Source organism: Rhinolophus sinicus, chromosome 1 (genome assembly GCF_057876585.1).
Source record: "Rhinolophus sinicus isolate RSI-liver-muscle chromosome 1, RSI-T2T, whole genome shotgun sequence".
Classification (NCBI taxonomy): domain Eukaryota; kingdom Metazoa; phylum Chordata; class Mammalia; order Chiroptera; family Rhinolophidae; genus Rhinolophus; species Rhinolophus sinicus.
The window spans coordinates 11,234,454-11,258,226 of NC_142501.1; the positions used below are offsets into that span (position 1 = coordinate 11,234,454).

At 51.6% G+C, this 23,773-nt stretch overlaps 1 protein-coding gene across 6 annotated transcripts in view; it reads left to right on the forward strand.

Annotated features, from left to right (window-relative positions):
* The first annotated feature begins 21,168 nt into the window (after nucleotides 1–21,168).
* The window catches only part of ELFN2 (extracellular leucine rich repeat and fibronectin type III domain containing 2), a 55,762-nt gene continuing 53,157 nt past the window's right edge, over nucleotides 21,169–23,773 (forward strand). For 3 of the 6 annotated variants that reach the window (XM_088796588.1, XM_088796594.1, XM_019752971.3), the window contains exons 1-2: nucleotides 21,187–21,302; nucleotides 21,789–21,847. The gene's annotated coding sequence lies outside the window, so the exon portion shown is untranslated. Of the gene's footprint in view, nucleotides 21,303–21,444; nucleotides 21,848–22,149; nucleotides 22,265–23,773 lie in introns of those variants that run through there. The other 3 variants (XM_088796591.1, XM_074326365.2, XM_088796599.1) reach the window with 3 other exon arrangements.

Genomic DNA, 23,773 nt, shown 5'->3' on the forward strand with positions numbered 1-23,773 from the left:
GATGGCTGCTGGATTTCCATAATCACAGCTACTTTCTGGGGGTCGGGGTAGGTGGTGGGACCTGACCAGCCGAATGTTCCCCTCTATCCCACCTAGCAACCTATACTCGCCCCTCATTGATCTCTCCTAGCTGCCCAGGAGGCTGAAAACTGGAATCCTGGCTGGGCCCTTTGCCATATGAGTGTTTGTTACTCAGGTAAGTGGGAGACAGGATATTTTAACGGAAGCCTGCGGTCTCTTCCACAGAGTACACACAGTAGAGTCACATGCACCATAAGGGGAAGCCTGTCTTTTCCAGGTGCCGTGACTGTTTCAGACCCAACAGCCAGAGAGTGAGTATAGGAGCTCCAGCAGTGAGCGCCAGGACCCAGGCCCTTCAGGGGCTTGCTAGTTTGGGGTTTACTTCCCCCTTAGTGTCCTGTAGCAGTTTCAGCCTTGGGGAAACGGGTTCTGCTGGACAATCATGGAGGGGCTAGGGGGAGAGAGCGTGGGCTACGTGCCTGCAGGTATATTCCAGAAGGAACTGTGATGCTAGCAGTGATAGTACAACTAGGCACGGAGTTGGGAGGGCTGAGTGGTCCACCTGGGAGGGCAGGACAGGGGTAGGCTGGAGTCTTGAGGATGTGGGTGGCCAGCAGATGGTGGCCCATCTGGGAAGACTTCCTGACACTCTCCTGCAGGCCCAGCCCCAGGTGAGCAGGCCCAGTGAGGTAATCCATGCCTCTCCGCCGCCACATCTGTCAGGCCCTGAGAGGGCCCCCTCAGGTGCCTTCCCAGTGACTATCTCTCCTCTCCCCACCAAGAGGCAACCTTCTCCTGACCTCTGTCACTAGACATTAGTTTTGCCTGTTCTTACCCTTCACATAAACAGAGTTATACAGAATGTTCTCTCGCTTTTGGCTTCTTGGACTTAGCCTGGTGCCTGTGAGAGTCACCAGCTTCTGGCCTGTATATAGCAGTTGCTTCTTTTTCATTGCTGAGTAATAGTCCACTGTGGGATAGACCACTCACTATTTGTTTATTCGTTCACCTGCTGATAACATTTGGGTGGTTTTCTGTCTGGAGCTTACATGAGTAAAGCTGCAGCGAGCATTCATGGCCAAGTTTCTGTACAGACATGTATTTTCACTTCTGAGTAAATGCCTGACGGTGGAATGGCTGGGTCGTAGAAAAGGTGTATGTTTGACTTTATAAGAAACGGCCAAACTGTTCTTCAAACAGGTTGAACAACTGACACTCCCACTAGCTGTATAGGAGAGTTGATCCTCATGTTTCCAGTATTGGATATTATCAGTCTTTTAAACCTCGGCCATTTCTGTGGGTGCGAATGGGAGCTGATAGATTTCAGTCTGCTTATCTCTGATAGTCGCTTATGTTGAACGTCTTTTCCTGTGCACGGAGGCCATTTTGATCTTCTCTTTTGTGAAGTGCTGGTTCATACCTTCTGCCTACTTAAAAAAATTGTGTTGTTTCTTGTTTTTTTTTATTGATTTCTAGGAATTCTTTATATATGCTGGATATTAGTCCTTTGTCAGATGTATGTATTGAAATATCTTTTCTGCATCTGTGGATTGGCTTTTCTTTCTCTTAATGGTATCTTGCTGAACATAAGCTCTTAATTTGAATGGCACTGAATTTATCATGTTTTCTTTTACGGTTATTGTGTTTTTGTGTCCTGTTTAAGAAAGTTTTGCCTCCCAAAGCAATGTTTTTAACACATGCCTCTACCTGGCCTCACCCCACCTGCCCCTCTCTGCCTCATCTCCTAGTAGAAGTCCCACCTGGAGGAGAGGTGAGGCGGGCAGAGATAGGATGGGAGATTTTGGTGAAGTGCGGGGTTAAAGACTAGATTACTAGGCTCCCCGGGACACCAGATCTGTATTCCCCACCCCCTTACTTCCCCATGTGGATTTGGGTTTATGCTGGGCTACAAGATTAAAGCCAAAGAGATTAAAAGATTACCTTTGGCTGGGAAGGCAAATTCTGCCTCTTTTGTCCTGGAGCCATGGGGGGTGGTGAGGAGGGCAGAGGTGGTAGTGATGGAGCCATCTCCACCTCCAGGGCCCTCTTCTTCCTGCCAAGATCCTCAGGCCGGGGCACCCTCACTGTGGGTGGCCTTGGGCACCTGCTCACCCTCTGGGCCTCAGTTCCCAAGTGATAGAGTGGGCAGGGGAGCTAAGCTGGAGAGGGAGCCCGCCAGCCTGGGCAGCGCTGGGTTCTTGGAGTGTGGCCGCTGGACCGGCAGGCCCAGCAGCAGCTGGCAGCACGTGTTAGAAATGCAAACTTCAGGTCACTCACCAGGCCTACTGAGGCAGAACTGCAAGGTGGGGGGGGGGGGAGGGGAAGCAGTGATCCGGGTTTTAAAGCCCTTTAGGGGATTCAGCTCTATACCAAGGTCTGTGCACCAGTGCTTTTAATTATGGTAACAATTGCTGATTTTTAGAGCATTTAACTGTGCTTACCAATGACTCTTCTAAAGAGCAGGTACCCATTCACTTGTGATGCAAGTATGAGTGCTCGGGCCACTCTCCACAGAAGGAAACGAAGGCACAGAGGCAGCTTGCCCAGGGTCACACAGCTACTAAGTTGCCAAGCGTGGATTTGGACGTGGGGAAACTGGCTCCAGAGGCTGAGCCACTGACCGCTGCTTCATGCTGTTTTGCGTTCCCAGTGCTGAGCACACTGGACCTTTGCAGAAGCCCACGGCTTTTATCAGCGACTCCAAGGGGTGGTGGCTCCAAAAGGCTGATAGTCCTGGGGGCCCCTGGCTCTCAAGGTTCTTTCATGGCCTCCCCCAGTGCCCACAGAGTCTGCTCTAAATCCATGGGGCACCTTCCTCTTCCTGCCTCCTGGGGTGGTGGCTGCCGGGAAGCCCCTGGCTGAGGCTGAGGCTGAGGGAAGGGGATGCTGAGAGCGGACCCCAGCTGCACAGTCAGCCAGACCCAGAGACAGAGACCCACAGAGCTCCACGTCTCAGAAATGTATTCATGTCTTGGTTCATTTCCTCATTCAGTATTTAGTGATCCCAACCAGACAGGAATAAAGGCCAGCAGAAAGCCGGAGGCAGAGAGAAGGAAGAGAGGGTAAGAAGAAACTTGTCCATTAATTTTACGATTCTCCCTGCCAGCCCCCTCCTGCCACTAGGGAAGGCGAAAAACCCCAACCCCAATATTGGAAAGTGATCAAGGAATAGCCAAGGCTGAGCGGAGGAGGCTGATTTATGGGGCAGGGCTGGGGAGTGGGTGTCAGTGCGCCAGTGGTGGGAGAGAGCAATTCATCACAGCTCCCTAGGAGAGCAGAGAGGGCCAGCACCCAGTTCCACTGCCTGGGCCCCGGGGCCTGGCTCCCACTGGGCCGTGCCGCCTGCCCTACTCTCTGCCAGGCCACCAAGGACCCTGCTCTCATGGGTAGAGGGCATGCCCAGGTAGCTTCAGGGCCCCAGCAATGCCCTCCCCACCACTTCTCTTGTGTCTGCAGCCTCTTTGAACCTTTGGGTGGGGGTGGGGGTGTGGAGGAAGAACCCCTGGGTACAATCCTAGGCAAGTCCCCTCTCTGAGCCTCAGTTTCCCCATCTGTGAAACAAAGGCCTCAGCCCCGCAGGGTCAGCCTCACGGGCTGCTTGTGGAGGTAAAGTGGTATGACTGTGAGCTGCAAAGCTCTGTGCCACCCAAGGGGCGACAAGTGTGAGGTTGGAATGAGCGACTTGCCTCCTGTTGCTGTATTTCTGGGCATGTGCTGGGCTCTGGGTGGGGAGATGGGTGCCGGGCACAGGGACTGCTGTGACGGAGGGTCTGTGTGTGCAGGTGTTTCCACCTGTGCACATACACAGTGAGTGCAAAGCTGCAGCTGCATGTGTGGTTCATATGTGCATGTGTGTGTACGCATCTGTGCAAGTGCCCTGACAGCTTGAGCTGCAGCTCTCACGTTATCCCTCCACCCCTGCCAGCTTGGGAGGACCCCTCTGGGGTGGTGGAGGGGGTGTGGCTGGGTGCTCATGCCCAGGCCCCATCCAGCTGGTTATTTATTGATTAATTCTGCTGCCAGTTGATGGATGCCAAGCCTGGGCCAGGCCCAGGCCCTGGGCTGATTTACATAATTAAAAACCATCAGTAACAGAGCTAGGCCTCACCTGCCAACTGCTTCCTCTAGCATGTCAACAGGCTGAGCCTCCCTCCCCCCACACCCTGTCCTCTGTACCCCAAAGCTTCCTTACCTCCCTGACCCCTTCTGGCCTGCCCGGTGTCAGCCCACCCACCTTGGCTGCTCCATGACCATTATGTAGAAATTGTAGTGTTCTGGGAGTCTCGAGTCACTGACTCTGAGATTCTATTAGTTGATGGTTCTAAGGTTCTTTGATGGAGAGTCTCAGATTATAAGATTCCGCTGTGATCCTCCGAGTATGTGATTTTTCAAGAGTCTATTACTCTATGTGACAAAGGGGAAAAATATTTGCTCTCAGCAGTTCTGCCTGCTCTCAGGGAGGTGGGGCTGCTTTCAGAGGGCCAGGCTTTCTGTGGGGGCTGCACACCAGGGTGGTTTGGGTGTGTTAGTCACTGCTTTACAGAGGACTTTGTCCCTGCAGAGGGCTGAGATGGGGGTGGGCATTGCAGGAATCTGGGCAGAAGGAGGGAGGTCCTAGTGACAGCCAGAGAGGGCTGAAAGGAGAAATCCTCAGTGGTGTCCTAGCCACCAAGAGGGACCAGAAAATATTGGATCCTATAGAATGTGTGATGTTAACCCCTTGCCTGTGTTGCTTGCGGTGTCCTCAGAAAGGGCTCTCGCATTTAGAGACGCCGTTTGGGGTGATGAGCACGGGCTTCTCCATTTCCCAGCTGTGTGATCTTGGGAACGATACTTAGCCTCTCTGATCTACAGTTACCTTCTCCCCTGCAAAATAGGGGTTGTTGTGAGGATTGTTAATCTTTTAAAGTCCTTAGAATGCAGCCAGCACCCGGTGAGCCCCTCACGCGTGGTGGCTATTATTGTGTGGGAGCGGCTGTTTTGGAGAGATCTTCAGCAGGCCGCATAGACTTGGTGAAAACAGAGACACACAGCATGGCTGGGTCTTCCTATCTCCATAGACCAGCTCCTAGTGGGGACGGTGCTCAAAGGATGTTTGTTGAATGAATGAATGATCGTCTCTTCTCTCAGCTCTTCCCAAACACAGTGCCAGGCCCAGCCAGCCCACAGCCAGTTTAGGCAGAGTGCCTGGGACACATGGCTTCTCTCAGGTGGGACCCTAGACCTTGCCCTCTTCTCCTCCATCTGTCCCTTCTCTGCCTTTTCCTCTCCCTTCCCACAGCTTGGCTCTACTGCTCAGCAGGAATTGCTGCCCCTCCCCAGCTGCCTCCCCTGCAGCCAGCCTTCCTCCGAAGCGGTTTGAGGAAGGCACAGCTGACTGAGCCCACATCCACCACTGTGGCCTGGAAGTGCACTCAGACCCTGTCCCATGGTGCCACACGTCTTAGTTCCAGCATCTCAGTCCTCTCACCCAAGAACCTCAGAACTGAAAACCCCTAGAGCAACCTTGCTCCGACCTGTGACCTCTTAGACTATAGAATGGTACAGTCAAGAAGTACATGCCATGGAATGTCACTCAGTCTTATAAAAGGAATACAACTCTGATACATTCTACCACATGGATGAACCTTGAGGACATTATGCTAAATGAAAGAAACCAAACACCAAATGACAACTCCTGTATAATTCCACTTACATGAAGTAGAGTAGTCAGATTCATAGAGACAGAAAGTAGAATAGAGGTTCCCGGGGGCTGGGAGAGTTGGGTGGGGGGTTAGTGTGTAATAGGCAGAGAGTTTCAGTTTGGGAAGATGAAAAAGTTCTAGAGATGGGTGGTGGTGATAATAGCACAACAGTGTGAATATATTAATGCCGCTGAACTGTACACTTAAAACTGGTAAATTTTGTTATGTCTATTTTACCACAATAAACAAGGCTTCATTTAGTTGAGAGAGATGATTTTGTTTGTAATCCTCTGCCTTTTTTATTTATATTTTTTAATGTTCACCACTGATCTTCCAGGGCCCTGTGTTCCTGGCACATAGTAGGCCCACAGCCATTGCCTGCTGAGTGGATGAATGGGCCAGGCATTCCCATCTGGCCCGGTGACAAGCTAGCCTGACCAGGAGCTCATGGTTCCCATCCAGGCAGACGCTTTTTTTTCACTGTTGGTTTCACCAAAACAGACAAGCCATCGCTCAGCCACAGGTTGTTGGGCTGGGGACAAGTGCCTGGTCTGGGCTTTAAGGATCGGACACGGCCCCTGAGGTGACAAAGAAGAGATTTCTCACGGAGGCCTATTTCTAGTACCCTTCAGAAGAAGAGGTGCCATGTATACGGAGAGTTGTCAAGACAAACAGCCACACTCCGCTTTGGTTGCATTTCACACTGGAGAGGATTAGGATTCCTTCATGGTGGCAGTGGCTCTTGGATGTGGCTTTAATATGCTCAGTGGTGTGTCATTGATTTCTTCCCCCGAGCAGTGGAGAAAATCATCAAGTGCTGGGACAGAGTCAGGCTCTTGGGGATCAAGAAATTTGCCCCATGGTTTGGTCTTACAAAACCCTCGTATCTTTTCATCAACTGTGAAAATTGTAAGATAGCCCCGAGGCGGCAGAATCAGATTATTCAAGTTGCTGACTGCATAGCCAAGTCATGTTTCTTAACAAACCAAAGCAAATGTTTCCCCCGGTGTTATTGTGTTGTAGATAAAGACTTTTAATCTTGTCCCTCATGTAAAAAAAGTTGATGTGCACCTTCATTTGACAGCGAGAGTGGCTCAGGTTGGAAAAGCAGATTTTTGTTTGGCCCATCTCTTCTGACAGCTGCTCCAAAGACGGCCACTCGGTGGCTTTGGTTTGATTGCATCAATTTTGTCAATTTATCTCAGTATTGAATGAAGATCGGGAGGCACATTGTTGGCCGCCAGCTGCTCTCTGTGAATAGCATCGAGTGCTGGCATTCCTGGGCAAGTGCCTCCACCCACAGAGCTGTAGTTGTGCCCTTCCTCGCAGCCCACATGGTGACCGAGAGTCAGTCCTGATCTCAGTGTCCCTTTCTGGTCTACATCATGGCTCACGAAGTAATCGTCAGCTTAACCAAAAATGTCCTCCCCTGCAACATCAATGTTGCATGATGAACAGGACCCAAATGAATTGAACTGTGGTGCACATTTCCCTTGTATATGTACAGGTCAGGCTGCAGGTGATGGGAAAAATCCAACTACAAATGCTTTAATAAATAAAGGTGCACTCCTGAGTATATAGGTCGGCCTACTACAACAAAAGCCAAAGTAACAGTGATTTAAATAAGATAGAAGTTTTTCCTCTCCTTCTCTCTCTCCCTCTCCCTCTCCCCCGTCCCCCCACCCCCCACCCCCTCCCCTTCTGCCTTTCCCGTATCTTTCCCCACCCCTCTCATAACAGTATGAGCATAATGTGGCCAGTGCTGATAGGTTGCTGCTTTTTATTTTATTACCTGCCTTCCTTAACCAGTAGGTGGCTCCACTGTCTGGTTTAAGATGGCTGCTCCAGGTCCTGCCATTGCATTCCCATTCCAGCCTATGGGAAGGTCAGAAAAACAAAGGAGAGGTACATGCCTTTCCTTATGAGGGAATGAATAGGAAGTTGCACAACTCAATCTCTGCTATCATTTCATTGGCTAGAATGTAGTCCTATGGCCGTACCTATCTACATGGTAAGCTGGGAAATGTAGTCTTTACCTGGGCAGCTATGTAGTATTCAGCAAAGCTTCTATTTGTGTAAAAGAAGGGGAGAGTAGATATTAGGGGACAATTAGCAGTCTCTTCACTAATTCAATGAGTGGTGTTATGCTCCCTCACCTCCTCGACTGTGGTGAAGATGGAGTAGTGAATAAGACAAGAAACACCTGTTTCTCATGGAACTTACACTTAAGTGGGAGGAGAGGGTTTCAAGGAGCAGGGGAGGGAGTGGTCGGCTGTGTCTAATGTAACTGATGGGACAAGTCAGAAGTGAGATGAGAGCCTGGTAACTTTGCCAAGGAGTGTGGGGAGAAACAAAGATTGCCTGATGGAGAGAAATTGGGGTGAGTGAATAGAGACAGGTCTTCAGGTATGAAAGAAAGGAGAGAAATGGAGATGTAAATTCAACAGATTTTTAAAGATGGGGAAATAGTAGTAAGCGTGTAGTGCTGGGAACGATCCTGGAGAGAGAAAAATGGAAATGAAGATGCAGGAGAAGAGGAAATGCAGGAGTAGCATTCTTGAAGAGGTGAGAGGGATGGAGTAATGGAGTCTTGGCCTTAGAGGAACGTGGGCATCGGTGGAGCCTCTAATGACTTCTGCTTCCTCAGTGACTAGGAAAGCAAGGTCATTGATGGTTTGGGTGAAAATGGGGAGGAGAGATTGGAGGTTTGGGGACAGAGGAGAAGGTATGTGCCTGCCACCCCAGGCCTGCTTTCCTCATGTGACAAAAAGTCTTGAGGAGGGGCAAAATGGCTGCGACAGTTGTCCTAAGCATTATGCCAGCATTCCAGGTGGGAAGAAGGGAGAAGAAACGTGGGACCTCACCAGTTGTGTCTGACTTCTTTTAAAAGAAAAGACAAAGCTTTCTTGGAAACCCACAAGCTGCTTTCTGCTTAGATCCTATTGGTCAGAACTGGGTCACATGGCTACTGCTAGCTGCAAGGGAAGCTGGAAAAATCAGGAACAGGATTCTTAAGATTGGCTGAGAGCAGGGCACATCACTTCATCAAATGCAGCCAAGGTTCCCCTAAGAGAAATAAGGGGCTTGCCTGCCACACCCTCCCGTACATGTGCCAAAGGCTGAGATGCCCTGCCCATCAGTGTTTTTGTGCTTCTATAAAAGGTTGCCTGTGTGGTAATTCCTGATCTTGAATGTTGTTCATTAATTTCATGGACACCTGCTCCCATTCCCACTAGTGTTATTTGATTTTAAAAAATAGCTTAATCTGTTTTCTCTGACTTGTCACACACTGTATGGCTGGTTTTATGTGTCCTGGCAATAGAATGGTTTATACCTGTTTTTTCTATAAGGCCAGCCACCTTGAATAACACTTCTGTGCTTTTGGTCTCTTCTCTGCTTTCAGTGATGGAAGTCATCAATTTTGTGCTGGAAAGCTTTATTTTGTGCTGTTCTAGAAACAGTCCATTGGTTTCCCAGAGCGATGCCTTGATTGTTTTGTGGGGAAAAAGATGTGGAAACTTCAAAGCCTCCTAGCCAGCACCGGACAACCTGACATGAGAGACCCCACACTGGTCATAGGGATGACGCAACTCCATTTTCAGGTATTTAGGGTTGTACTTTCTATTTTTGTTTTTATTCTTCTGTGAAATCATACCTCTCCAAACCAGCACATTCCACAGGCAAATCAAATCCTGTTCACTATTTATAGTTATGCCTCATTCTGAATTATAGAATTTTTGTTAATATTTCCATCCCAAATTTAATATTTCAACAAACCATTTTGCATTATCAATCCATTTCTATTATTTGGGGCTATAACACAACAGCAAACATCTCTGAGGGCTTACTATATGCCAGACACTATTCTAAATGCTTGGTATATGTTGTGGCAGTTTTAGAACATGCTCCCAATGTTTTGGCACTCCCCCGGTTAAGAGGTGGCATCTATGTTTCTTCAACTTTAATCTGGATTGGATTCAGTGCATCGCTTATCAACAGTAGAAGGCAGTAGAAGTGATATTTTATGATTTCCAAGGCCAGGTAAAAAAAATGCCATGTGGGCAGGCCCGGTGGCTCAGGCGGTTGGAGCTCCGTGCTCCTAACTCCGAAGGCTGCCGATTCCATTCCCACATGGGCCAGTGGGCTCTCAACCACAAGGTTGCCGGTTCAACTCCTCGACTCCTGCAAGGGATGGTGGGCTCCGCCCCCTGCAACTAATGATTAAACACGGCACCTTGAGCTGAGCTGCCTCACGGATGGCTCAGTTGGTTGGAGCATGGGCTCTCAACCACAAGGTTGCCAGTTCGGTTTCCCACAAAGGATGGTGGGCAGTGCCCCCTGAAACTAATGATTGAACACGGCACCTTGAGCTGAGCTGCACCCTCCACAACTAAGACTGAAAGGACAACAACTTGAAGCTGAATGGCACCCTCCACAACTAAGATTGAAAGGACAACTTGGAAAAAATCCTGGAAAAATACACACTGTTCCCCAATAAAGTCCTGTTCCCCTTTCTCAATTAAAAAAAAAAAAGCCATGTAATATCTGCCTGTTTCTCTTGCGACACTCATTCTGGGGGAGGCCAGCCACCACGTAAAAAGCCCAACTCCCCTGATTCTGCCATGTTGGAAGTAGGCACTTCATTCACAAACTCCCGCAGAGCCACCAACCTACAGTAGGTACCAGGTGCCAGCCATGTAAGTGAGCCGCCATCTTGGCTGTCCAGTGCAGCCCAGCTGAGCATTCTGACTCTACCCGCATGAGAACCCCGAGCAAGAAGTGCTCAGCTGAGCCCTTCCAGAATTCCTGATCCACAAAATTGTGAGCACTAAAATAGTCGTGTGTGTTTTGTTTTACTTTATTTGCACCACTGGAATTTTTAAGCAGCAATAGTAACCAGAAGACCTAGAACTCATTTGGTCTCCATTTTTCAGCAACTTGCTCCATTATTAAGCAACTTGCACATATTTTCATGGCAGAGATAAGAGATGAGTGCAGGCAGGCTGGCTCTAATATTCTGCCTCTTGACAATAAGGGGGAAAAGAGCAAAGTTAACCAACAAGCAGTAACGCACAAAATGTAAAAACATTCCAGCCTGACTAACAGCACCCTGTTGAGGGAAGATTAATGCCTTTGAACCCATCATCGGAGAGGGGTCATGGCTTTTGGAACACATAGCACCTTTAAGAATGGCGCAATTACTGCAAAAATCACAGTTAATTTCACATTTTAAATTGGCAAAATGTAAGTGAATGAAATTCTCCCAACCCTTCTTATTTCATCTAAAACCCTCAAAACTGCCCGGGGACATCAAGGTTTTGAAACCACATGAGGGAAGCCCTGATCCCTGGCCTCTTAGCATCTGAAACACAGGAACTCAGAAGCTTCCTGGCAAAAAAAAAAAAATCAGAGCCATAAAATTAAAGAACCTCAAATGCAACTGTTGGAAGCACCATGGAGTTCATCTCATCCAACCTTCTACCCAGGGCAAGACAGGGAAAACCCACATGAGAGCAAAGCAACCACTGGATACAATATCGGTAGGCAGCTTATGATTAATGGCCAAGAAACTGTTGAGAAAATGTGACAATCATGTCACAGGGTGAGGGTGATCACTGTGGGATGGGGATTGGGTCAACTTCGAGGGCACGTGACTTGTGCAGTCACTCAGGGCCCCCGCCTGGAAGGACCCCACACTTAGTTGAATGTTCTCCTTGGCCGTCTTGAAATTCTTAATCACTTTTGAACAAAGGGTCTCCCATTTTCATTTTGCTCTGGGTCCCACCAAATATGTCTAGGCTGGGGAGGTCTGAGAGCTGGCTCAGGAATGAATAGTTCAGGCAGGTGAGCAGGTCAGGCAAAGCCTGGGGGCTAGCAAGCCCCCAAATCAGCTTGGGAAGCAGTCACTTGCCCAAGACCGCCTGGTCAGGATGTGGGAGTACAAGGAACTGAACCCAGTCTTGTCGAACTCCAAGGCTCATGGTCTTAAACACTTTGCTCTCCTGTCTCTTGAGGTGGACCTCACACCTGAGCCGGCCTCCTGACTGTTCCTATAACTGCAGCCTTCTATTCCAGGGAGACTTCCTGGATTGTTCTGGCCCAGTCATGTTTCTCATTCCCTCCTTCCTTCATCCTTCCTACTCGGCTGCGGCATGGTCTTTGTGGCACCCTGTCTCCTTTCCTTCTCCTCCTGGTCTGAGCCTACTGTGGCTTTCAAGCCTCCAGGAGAATCCTGACAGAACCTTGCCTCCCACGCGGAAGTCTTGGGCTAAGTCCTCTAGCAGATTCTATGATGCAGCCTTTCTCACTATCCCAGTCTTACAGTGGGCTCCTGCCTCAGTTTCCCTGCCTAAAAATCCAAAGAACTGTGGGATAATGGGAGTCAGACAGGCCTGGTTCACATTCTGTCCCATAACTCACTCTAGCACAAGCAGCTTAGCCTCTCCAAACCTCAGTTTCTCAATCTGTTAAGTGGGGGAAGACCTCACCTTAACCAAGTGATCAAGGTTAACATCACTAGTCATGTAGATATCATGCACCCCCTGATAATGCAGCAATGTCAAGGGCACCACACCTCTGTGCTCTTCTCCCCCACCCACAACCCAGGCCAATCATTAGAAAACATCAGATAAACCCAAAATGAAGGGCATGCTGCAAAATACCTGACCAGTAGCCTTCAAAACTGCCAAGGTTGTGAAAAGGAAAGAATGAGAGATTGTCACAGATCCAAGGAGACTAAGGAGATATGATGAGTAAATGCCATGTGGTGTCCTGGATGGGGTCCTGGAACAGAAAAAGGACCTAAGTGTGAAAATGGGTGAATTCGGATGAAGTCTGCAGTTTAGTTAATAAGAATGTACCAGTACTAATTTCTTAATTTTGACAAATTTACCTTGGTTATATAAGATGTTAACATCAGGGGAAGCTAGGCAAAGGAAATACAGCAACTCTGCTATTTTTGCATTTTTTAATAAATCTAAATTTATTCTAAAGTAAGATGTTTATTAAAAAGAACAAATGAACCAAATTAGCAAAACCTGCACTGCTGCTATTGTTTCTGACTGCCCAGGGTCTCTCCCCCGTTCTGCTGACAGGCCTTCTTCCAGCTACAGGGTGGCGGTAACTTGACTCAGGCTGGGCCATTCATCTGCCCTTATCACTCTGGCCACAGTGATTGGTCTAAGGGATAGGCATGTGATCCATGCTGGGCCAATCAGAGTCCTTCCTTAGAAATGTTCAGGACAGCGGCCAGAGAGAACTAAACCAGAGAGAGAGAGAGAGAGAGAGAGAGAGAGAGAGAGAGAGAGAGAGAATGCTGATGGCATTGAAGATGGCCTCCTCCTCCTTACCATCTTCTTCAGGCAGAACTTCCCCACTCTGCCCTGTTATGGGAGCCAATATTTCCTCTTTTGAGTTTAAGCCAGTTCAAACTGGGCTCAAGTTGGGTTTCTGTCACTTGCAACCACAAGTCCTGATGGATGACTTCTTCTCAAGTTGTTGTGAGGTTTCAACGGCATTTGTATATAACCTGGCACACGGCAGCTACCTATTAGTGCTGGGGGAAGTGTTGTCTTCTTCAAGGCATCTGGGCCCTGCCTGAACTCCAGCCCACTGGGCTGCGGCCCTGACACCTGCCTTGCTCCCCTCTGGTTCGCATGCAGCTGTGGTGGGCATCTTGCTTCAAACGAGCCCACCTGGCTTCAGACGACTCTCCCACCTCCAGGCCCTGCTCCAGGCCTCCTCCTCTTGGTGCTGGAGCTGTCTTTGCAGCCATGGTTGGGCTCTGCTCTGGGAAAGGCATCGGGCAGGAGGGGGAAATGGAATTCAGCCTCTGGCAGAACATTCCTTCCTCAGAAGTGGGGGGAAAACCCGACAGGGGTCTGGCCAGACCCAGCGCAATCAAGGTGCAGCTGGTGTTTGGGATGCTTGTTCTGAGAATGAAATATTGGGGCTGTGGAGACCGAGGGCCACAGACCCCACGTGTGAGGTGGGTGGGGGAGCAGGACATGTGAGTGGAGGTTTCCAAGATACACAGGCAGAACATCAGAAGGATCTGAGTGACAAAAGGCAGAAGTTGCTCTTTTATCTCAAGACTGGGTTGTGGGCCAAGGAGACAGAGACACCACCGGGGAAATCCAGGGCCTGTAAGGCGGGCATGTAGCCACCTCGCCTGAGGGGCGGTGAAAGGGCACCTGGCTGGCGCTGGGAAGGACCTTGCGGAGTCCAAGGAGGGATGAAGCCGGGTTAGGGGCTGCCTTCCTGGGTCTCAGTTGCCGCACTGTCCTGGCCATTTCATGCCTCTGCACCTGTGCTTCCCAGGGGCACTGCCTATCTGCCCCTCTCTACCTGTCAGACTGACAGGTAACTCCCACATCTCTTCTGGTGTGAAGGTTTCCTTTTGGTCAGTGCCCCACCCCTGGCTCCCAGGGCAGAACTTGCCTTTCTGCTCTCCCATACATTTTCTTTCCTCAGGTAGTTACCCTCCCTCCCTTCACCCCTTCCTTCCTCCCTCTCTACCCTTCCCTTCCTTCCTTCCTTCCTTCCTTCCTTCCCTCCCTCCCTCAGACATGAACTTGATCATTTTATTCAACAAATATTTTTCGAGTGCCTACTGCGTGCCAGATTCTGAGCACAGATGCATAGGACAGACCCTGCCCTTGCCTCGGTGGCAGTGACAGAGAGGGATGGGGCTGGGTTAGGGTACATTTTGAAGGCAGAGCTGATGGGGGTTGTTGATGAAGCTGATTTGCAGGAAGCCCAGGTGGCATGAAGGTGGCCTCTGGGTTTTGGGCCTGAGTAACTTGGTAGAGGATACACACATCTGTCATTCCCCACAGAGCTTTGGGAACATACATCTATTGGCCCACCCACATGGACCTTCAGACATTGGGGTTTTAGATTGAGAGAACATTAGGTAAGGGAAGATTCTGGGAATGACGAGCTATGTGGGAACTAAGGATGGGATTACCAGCCTAAAACCCCCCCAAGAATCCTGCAGCTGCAGCATGGCTCCCCCAACTTCTTTCTCTCTGTGCAATCTTAGCATCTCTGAGCCTCGTCAACAAAATGGGAATAACAACACTAAGTCCTCGTAGGATTGTGTCATCATTCACTGAGAATTTAATTCATGGGGAACACTTGGCATCGAGCCTGAAAGAGAGTAAACGCCCCCATTTGGAGCTATTATTATGATTCTAGGTAGAATGTGGCCAGGTTGCAGAGAACTCCAGATGCTGGTGTAAGGAGTTGCTGTCTTACCCCATGGAGTCAGAGCTTAGAAGTTTTTGAGCAGAGAAAGAACACGAGGAAACCGGCCAGTCAGCACCTCTCCGGCCCCTGTAGCATCTGGAGACTTGGAGTCGTCATCAGGTCGGCAGTGACAAGCTTGGCCATGAGGCCAGTGACCTCCAGCTCCCAGGGGCCTCTAGCTGCCCTAGTTCTGGACCCAGGCAGTGGCAGCAAGTCTGCTTCCACTCCCAGCATCCCTCTGGGCATAGCCAGATAGATGGGTTAATAACACAGGCGGCTTGGTTGGCCTCATGGTCGCTGAGCCAGCTGAGATTCACGCCACCCCCCTGCTGTAGCTGTAGGGCCCAGGCCTAAGGGTCCAGCAGGATCCCTGGACCACAGAATTCTGGAGCCTCATTTCAGGGCCTTTAGACCCAAAAGGCACACCACTCCTCAGTGCGGGGCTTAGCGGTCTCTGGCTAGTGGGCAGCATAAGTCAGGTGAGACTTCCCCATCTTCTTCCAGCTCTTCCTGGGGGTGTCTCAGGAGACCCCTGGATCAGAAGGCTGGGGGTAGTGGTCTGTCACAGGGCTGCACATGCCTGCAGACCTCACCTGTGTTGGAGCAGGAGGACACTCAGTCTAACCCTTGCACCATTGGGTGGGACAGCTCATGAGAACCCTCCAAAACACCCTGGTAGTGCCTGGTGAGACGCTGGGCACCTAGGGCACAGACTGAGTCAGACATGGCCGGGTTTGGGAGTTGCTCACATTCTAGTGGACACACCAGGAGAATCAACTGGGGGACTCCCGTTCCTTCCCTGTCCAGGGCACACTCTAGGCCTGCTCTGCTGAGTCTGGTGGACAGGCAGACTGGCCGACCTCACCACTCAAGAATCTCAGCTCTACGCCAGGCAAGCAGGGTACCTCAGCATCCCTGATGAGATTTCCTCCCATAACTGGACACTTCAAAATATCCCCCAGAGTGTGACCTTAGCCTCTGGCCCTCATAGGCACCCTCTCATGGGGGCCACACCCCCAGCCACCCTTTACTCTTGTCTAGGTTCCTCATCAGGAAATGTATGTACATTCTTCATGCCCCATGAGCCTTGAGCTGCCCTTGATTCATGGACTATAGGACTAGATACTCTCAGAATCATAGAATTCTATGGACTCAGATCCTCCAGCTCTGGTATCCACACCCCTAGTTCTGTTTTCACCTTTGCTAGTCTGGAGGTAGAACAGAGAACGTCCTCAACTTCCCCCAAATATAATTAATTGATCTCAAGCCCCCTGGCTCCCAGGATGGCTCCTGATGATTCCTTCCTCCTGGAATTCACACCCTGTGTCTTCCCCTCCTACAGTGAACAGGTTAGACTTGTGTGAACAATAGGAATTTGCAAAAATGACAGGGTGTAACTTCTGAGGATAGGTCACACGAGACATTGCGGTGTCCTCCCTGTTCTTGCTCTGGGGGAAGCAGCTGCCATGCCTTGAGGACACTCAAGCAGTCCTGCTGAGAGGTCCATGTGACAAGGAACTGAGGCCTCCTGCCAAGAGGCAGCACCAACTAACTTGCCAGCCACAAAAATGAACCATCTTGGAAGCAGATCCTCCAGCCCCAGTCAAGCCTTCAGATCGGTGGCGCCCCAGACAAACACCTTGACTCAATCTTATGAGAGATTTTAAGCCAGAATCACCCACTCCTGAATTTCTGACCACAGGAACTGTGAAACTATATATATACATACATACATATATATATATATATATATATATATATATATATATATATATATATATATGTATATATGTATATATAGACATACACATACATACATACATATATATATATACATATATATTTACATTTACATTTATGTATATCTGACTTAAGCCACTGAGTTTTGAGGTAATTTGTTACACAGTAACAGATGACTAACATAACAAGCGTGCAGACTTTTCTGGAGGGAGTGGGGGAGGGAAGGTGGTCGGGGAGGCTAAAGTGGTGGAGGGGCTATTTTTGCACACTCCACAGAAAAACAATTTAAAAATCCCTCTTAGAAATGTGTGTGATCTCCAAAATCCCCTTACAACCAGGCCTCCTCTGGGGGCTTCCCTTCCTCTCACCTTCCTCATGACCTATAGTCTCCACTCCTGCCTCCCACCCACCTTTCCTCAACTCCCCAGCTCCAACTCCTCTCATCCTTATGAGGCCGAGGGATTATTCATTCTCTAGCCCTCACCTTCAACCCTGCTTACCCTGACCTGTCACATGCTCAGATAAACAAAACACCCCTAGATAAAAAACCCACCTTCCTGAGTTTTCACGTTCTGTGTTTTCATATTCCATTTGGGATGGTTCTATGGCAGGCAAGGGGCAGAGGTTTTGGGGGTAAATCTTCATTTTTTTTCTTTTCCTTCTGGGTTCTGTGTGTCATCACTGGTTCCTGCCCCCAGGGACCATAGCCCTCAGTTCCGGCATTGGGGTGGCACAGCAGAAAATCTCATTTTTAGTCTGGGTCCAAAACAGGAATGTGACACCTCATACACTCTCCTGTGTGGTGTGTGCCTGTGTTTCTCTAAAAGAGTCACTTAACCTAATTTTCTTAGCATCAACGCAAAATGCCATGTAGACCAAGTGAAAAAAAAATTCACCTAAGTTCAAAGGGTTGATCTTGTCAGTCCCTTTGAACAGTGCATGCAGTTTTTAGCATTTATATGTTTCTCTCGCTCTGTCTGTTCTCTTCTGTAAGCTCCACAGAAAGAAGAGCTCCTGGATAAAGTCCTCATGGTGAGTGGCCAGGGCAGTGGGGTTATCTGGATGTGAACCACATCTGGTCAACGCTGGTAGAAAGGGCACTTATTGGTGGGCCGTTAGAGGCAGCTTCCAGGCCCCACTGGGAGATAGATCCCAGAGCAGATGGGGTTCTGGGATTCAGGACCGGGGTCCAAGCAGCTGGAAATACCTGCTTATTGTCTGGCACTGAGCCTTCTGGGATGGTTCTGCTTTGGCCATTTCTCCTGTCCACACATCAATACTCCACCCATGACTCAAGGCCCAGCAAGGGGCAGGGAGAGGCACCTTAATTCACATTCCCTAAGACTGTACATGGCAGCGGGGAGAGAGGAGATTAGGGTGTTGGTGGGAAGAAGAAAAGATGCTGGTGCCCAGAACAACCCCTCCCAATGTCCACTTTAGCGACTTATTAATGAACATAATGTATTAAAAGGGCCAGTGCCTGGCCCCAAGTGAGCCTCCGATACTCGGTACCTACTGTGATAGAGGTGATGATGTGAGGAATAAGTTAGGAGAGGATGCATGAGAATGAATAATAATATGATGTGATGTGTGCTGTCATTATGGCCTACACAGAGTGTTCTGGGAGCCAGTGGAGGAAGAAGTAACTTGGCCAGCTTAGCTTAGGGGAAGTCAGGGGAGGCCTCCCTGAGGAGGCAGCCTTTGAGCAGTACCTGGTGATAGACTGGAAGTAGACAGGTGGAGAAGAAATATGAGAGGAGGAAAGGCTTCCAGGCTGAGGGATCAGCAGGATCAAAAGCACACAGGTGTGGAGATTATGGAGTGAGAGATTCATGGCATGTTCTGGAAAGGGCAGGTATTAGTGTCACTGGGACCCAGAGCATGTGTGGGGTGAGAGAAGATAATGCTGGAGGGGTAAGGGCCCTATTGCAAAGGGTCTTGTTTGGGCAAGATAAAGAGTTTGGATTTTATTCCCTAGCAGAGAGGGTGTATCACTGGTCTTCGTGTCTGCACCCTAGGCAGACATCACCAATTCATCACGACACTATCTGTAGAGGGAGCATCTAGGCAGCTGTTGCTGATCATTTGATATCGTGAACAATGAAACATACCGCATCCCTGCATGGGCTCTGGGGAGCTACCAGAGGGTTTTTAATAGGTGGGTGATGAGGGGGCTTGTTGCAGGTGTCCAGGTGAAAGATGGCAGGGCCTAACCTAGGACAGTGACTATGGGATGGACATGTTGCTGCTCACATTTGTCTTAACCTTACCTGTCCACCTAGAGATTCCACACAATCTCGTCACCTCCCCCCCCCGCCCCTTGCCTCCAGGCCTGGTCGGGGTGCTCAGGGTCCTGTGTGTGTGTATGTGTGTGTGTGTGTGTGTGTGTGTGTGTGTTAGCTCTCTCTGGGCTTTATTTTATTTGTCTTTCTGGGCCTGCACCATCCAACATGGTTGCCACTGGCCACAGATAGCTATTTAAATAAAAAATAATAAAATAACATTTAAAAGTTTAGTTCCTCAGTCCCACTAGCCATAGTTTCAAGCACTCAATAGGCATATGTGGTTAGTGGACAGTGCAGCTATGTAACAGTTCCACCATTGCAGAAAGTTCTTTGGGACAGTGCCAATCTAGAGAAAGCCCAGTTGGATGTCCACATGGTATGGTCTGCCATGACCCTTGGTTAACCCAGGCCAATTCCATCTTCTATCTGGTGGTGTTGACTCAGTTAAGCATTTGAAAGTCTTGCCAGGTTATGTCTGCCTGGTAGGGGAAAAGTCTTCAAAAGGAGCATATTAGAACGTTTTAGAGCTCAAAAGCAGCTCAGAGCTAATCTAGCTAGACCTGGAGGGAAGGGAGTGCCCATGTGGTGAGCCCAGTATGGTGCTGGGGACAGGGCTGCTTTTGTCATTCTCATTTCACAAAAGAGGAAACTGAGGCGCAGAGAGCGGGAGTGATTTGCCCTTTGGCAGATGACTGGGAAAGTCATGCAAACAGAACCGGAAGAGGCTGTTTTGCCGCATGCTGCCCGGCGTTCCTTGGGAACATCGCTCAGTTTCTTGGGTCAGAGCCGGGACTTCCTCCAGTGCCCACCCCTGAAGGGGTCTGCGCGTGGGAGAGCTCACAGCCACAGGGGTGAATTGGCGAGCTCTTTGCGGTTGCGCGCTATATCCGCCAGAGGGCGCAGGGGCCTTTGTGTCTGCGCCTGAGGTGGGGCGGTGGGTGAAGGTTCTTCCAGCAAGGACTTTGGGTGGGGACCCTACTTCATACCCAACCCTGCGCGGGGGACATACAGTGTGTTCCATACGGCCCCTGATCTCTAGGAGGGCTCAGTTTAGAGGGCGGAGACAGCATAATGACTTGTTTGGTTCTGCAGCGAGGGACCTTGAAGGGTGGGTAGGAGTGTGCCAGGCAGCCTGAAGCGCAGTTGTGAAGGGCAGAGGTGGAACGCCCAAGTCTGTTTCCTACTCGGAGATAACGGTGGCCTGTGTCCCAGGGCTTGTCTGCCCTCCCAGCCCCACCCTGGACCAGCTTTCCTGTTCTCAGTTGACAGGAGGGAGGAATTTATGAACAGACGTTCTTTCTGCTCTAGTAAAAACCCCACTTCGTGGAGTCCCCTGCACACACACGCCAAGCTGTCTCACGCCTCTGTGCCTTTGCACATGCTGTTCCCGCAGCCTGGGACATCCTTTTTCACCTTCTTCAGCTGACCAACTCCTACTCATCCGTCAAGATTCAGCTCAGGCAGTGGCTCCTTCCAGAATCTCCCGTATTCCTGGCCTGAATGAGATGCACCTGCTGGGAGTTCCTGCAGCCCTGGCTTGGCTTAGCTACCTGAGGACAGGCACTGGCGCAGGCGGCCCCATCAAAGTGATTGAGATTCACAGGGGTTGCCCAGGCAGGGCTTCAGCATGTGGGTTTACTGATCCCAGGAATGGAGAAAAAGCGCCTGTTTCTTCCTGTGTCAGTGACACGAGCCGAATCTCCCTACCCGGTGCTTGTGTGCCTCAAAGTGCAGGGGTACAGGCCCCAGATGCCAGAATTTCTTTCTGCATCTCCTATCTTTCCCCTTCCCCGCCCCTAGCGTTTATCCCTTTGCAGGTAGCGCATATGTGTGGGGGTGTTGGCCAGGGAGGCTCTAGGGCGTGAAGGCTTAGGAAGCATCTCTGGGTTGCAGCAGAGCCCAGTATACCCTTGGGCACCCTCGAAGAGGTGGGGAAAGGTAGTGAGCAGTAGCCAAGAGCCCCGGCACAAGGGTAGAGAGATCTGGAGTGTAACACTGTCTCTGCTATCAAGCTCGCCGTTTGACCTTGGGGGAGTCACTCTTCTCACCGAGCCTCAGTTCTCTCGCCTGTAAAAATGGGAATGATCAGTCACACTTCTCGGGTCGCCCCCGGCTGGAGCCAGGACGCTGGAGGTTGGAGATAGGGTCAGGAAGGGGGGTGGGGGTCCACGCGTGGAGGTGGAGTCCCGGGGACGCGGGCGTCCTCCGGCGGGCGCTGGGGGGCGCTGCGCACCTCGGGCGCCCAGCCCCTCGGCAAGTTTGCCTCCAGCTGTTGAATGCGCTCGCCACAGCGACATCAGCGGCAGGACCGGGACCCCGCGGGGTGAGCGGGGCTGGGGGCCGAGGCGGGGCCGGGGACGCACCCAGCGGGTGCTTGGGGCTCCGCGGTCCGCGGGGCCGCAGCCGCCTCTCCGGGCGCTGCAGCTGCAGCAGCGGAGCCAGGCGCGGCCCCCGCCACGCGGGTGTGTGCCTGCGAGTGTGCGTGTGTCCGTGGAAGGATCCAGCTGGAAGAGGGGGCGGAGGGGTATCGCTGCGGAAAGGCCTGCGAAGGGAGCGGGCGCCGGGGCGGCGAGGGCGGACGGACAGACGGCCACCCTTGGCTCTGACGCCCGCGGCGCTCGGCCCCCTTTGGGCGGCCGGCCGGGTTGAGGCAAAGGCGCGGCGGCGGGAGGCGGGGGTGGCGGTGTCTGCGCGCACACGCTCGCTCGCAGACACACACACGGGCCACGCCACAGACACACGACACGCGCCGAGCCCGCCGGGCGCCGCGCACACCCGCACCCGCGCTCACACTCACACTCACCCGCAGGCCCCGCAGCAGCCGCTACCGGAGGCGGCGCTCGGCCTGGATCCCGGCTGGGGCTGGAGGTAAGTGAATTCCTCCGGATCTGAGAACCCACAGCTAGGGGGGACGGGGAGAGGGTGGGAGTAGGGGCAAAAACCGGAGGGTACCTCCTCCGCCAGTGGGGGTGGGGCTTGGAAGGGGACGCAGCAGGGGGAGAATGAGACGGGGAAAGCCACCCCCATTGCCTCCTGTGCCTGGGGATCCCAGTGAAACCTCCGGGGACCACCCTGTGCGGGGGTGGGGGTGGGGTCGGTGTGGTGGTAGTGGTGGGCGGAGGCGGGAGGACGCAGAGGACGGTCGGTGAGGTGAGTATTTTTGGGGTGGTGGTGCCAGCCAGTGCCACACCGAATCTCTTCTGCCCCCATCTTTGCGAATCGGGGGCCCTCGCCCCTCTCTTTCACGGAGTGCTGCCGGGTGCAAGGCATTCATCTTCGTAGTTGGTAAGGGGTTTTTGATTGGTGCTGGATGCTAGCTCCGGGGGAGAGGGGCCGGGGTGGGGCTTTACACCCCTCCCCGCAGGAGGGCAGTAGGTTTGGTAAGAGAATCAGAATTGAGGAGTGGGGGAGACCGGGAGGGTGGGGACCCTAGCAAAAGCTTTCTCCATTGCGCTGGTGTGGGACAAACAGAGAGGCAGCCCTGGGAAGCAGCAGAAATCGTCAGACTGCAGTTCTGGCAGGGCCAGGGCCACTGCCGGGCTGTGTGTGTGTGTGTGTCTGTGCTTGTGTGTGTGTGTGTGTGTGTGTGTGTGTGTGTGTGTGTGCATGTGTGGGCTCCAGCAACTGGCAGAGGAGGGGGCAGGAGGGGTGGGTGTGTTGGCCGGCAGGGTGCTGTGTGCACGTGGGGAGGGATGTGTGTGCACACCAGGCTGTATGCAGGGGTGGACCCTGCTCTCTCTGTACACACACACACACACACACACACACACACACACACAGCGTCTGTGGTCCAGCAGGAATGTTTGGGGGAAAGAGAGCTGGTGTGTATATGTGTATGGGTGCTCGTGGAGCTTGTGTCCAGGACAGAGGCAGCCAGGGTGCCCTGTGTCAGGAGTGTCCAAGGAGGGAGATGAGAAAGGGATGGTGGCACTGACCCTTCTCAGCTTGGGAGGACATGGTACTTGAGGGCACTTTCTGCAGCTCCGGGCTCCCTGCTGTGTCCCACCACCCCACCCCCACCCCAGTGACTGCCTGTGGAGGACACTGCCTTGGTCCCCTGGCTGAGAGACACAGGTGTTGGGCGGGAGTGTGTGTGTGTGTGTGTGTGTGTGTCCCGGCTGCGGCTGTCCTGTCGGCTGGCTGTCGGCAGTCTCGGCAGTCGCTGTCAGCAGGCCAGGCTGTAAGAGAGAAGCTGGGGGAGGAGCAGGGTGCTGGCAGCACCTGGAGGAATGTGGCCGAGGCTGCAGGCCCCAGCCTGCCTGCTTTAGTGACTGAGGGACTTTTTATCTGGGAGGTGCATCATGGAGGCTGGAGTATTTGCATGTGTAGATGTGTGTGCCTGGCCCACACACCTGTTCCCCTGGGCTGTGGGCACCTGTGGGACTTGTGTCTAGGCCATCAGCAGGGTATGTGGGCCTGCACATATGTGTAACTGTGTGCCCTATGAAAGCAGTGCACGCATACACACACACATATGCACAGGCGCACAGAGGTGGTGTCGGTAAATGCCTGTCCTAAGGAGCTGTGGGTCCTGGAGCTGTGTACGTGGGTGGGGACCTCTGGGCCATGGCCCCCTGGGAAGGAATAAAGAGGAGTTATTGAAGGGGGGCATCAGGGAGAAGTGTGCATGTGTGATGTTGGTGAGAACCTCTGGTTGTGACATCAGCTCCAGGTTGCCGGTGACGTCACTAGGACAGCAATGTGAAGAAGGGTCACCCCCACCAGTCGGAGTATGTGATGTCATTGGGAGTGTGGGAGGTGTCACTGTCTGTGTGGCTGAGTGTGGTCACGTCC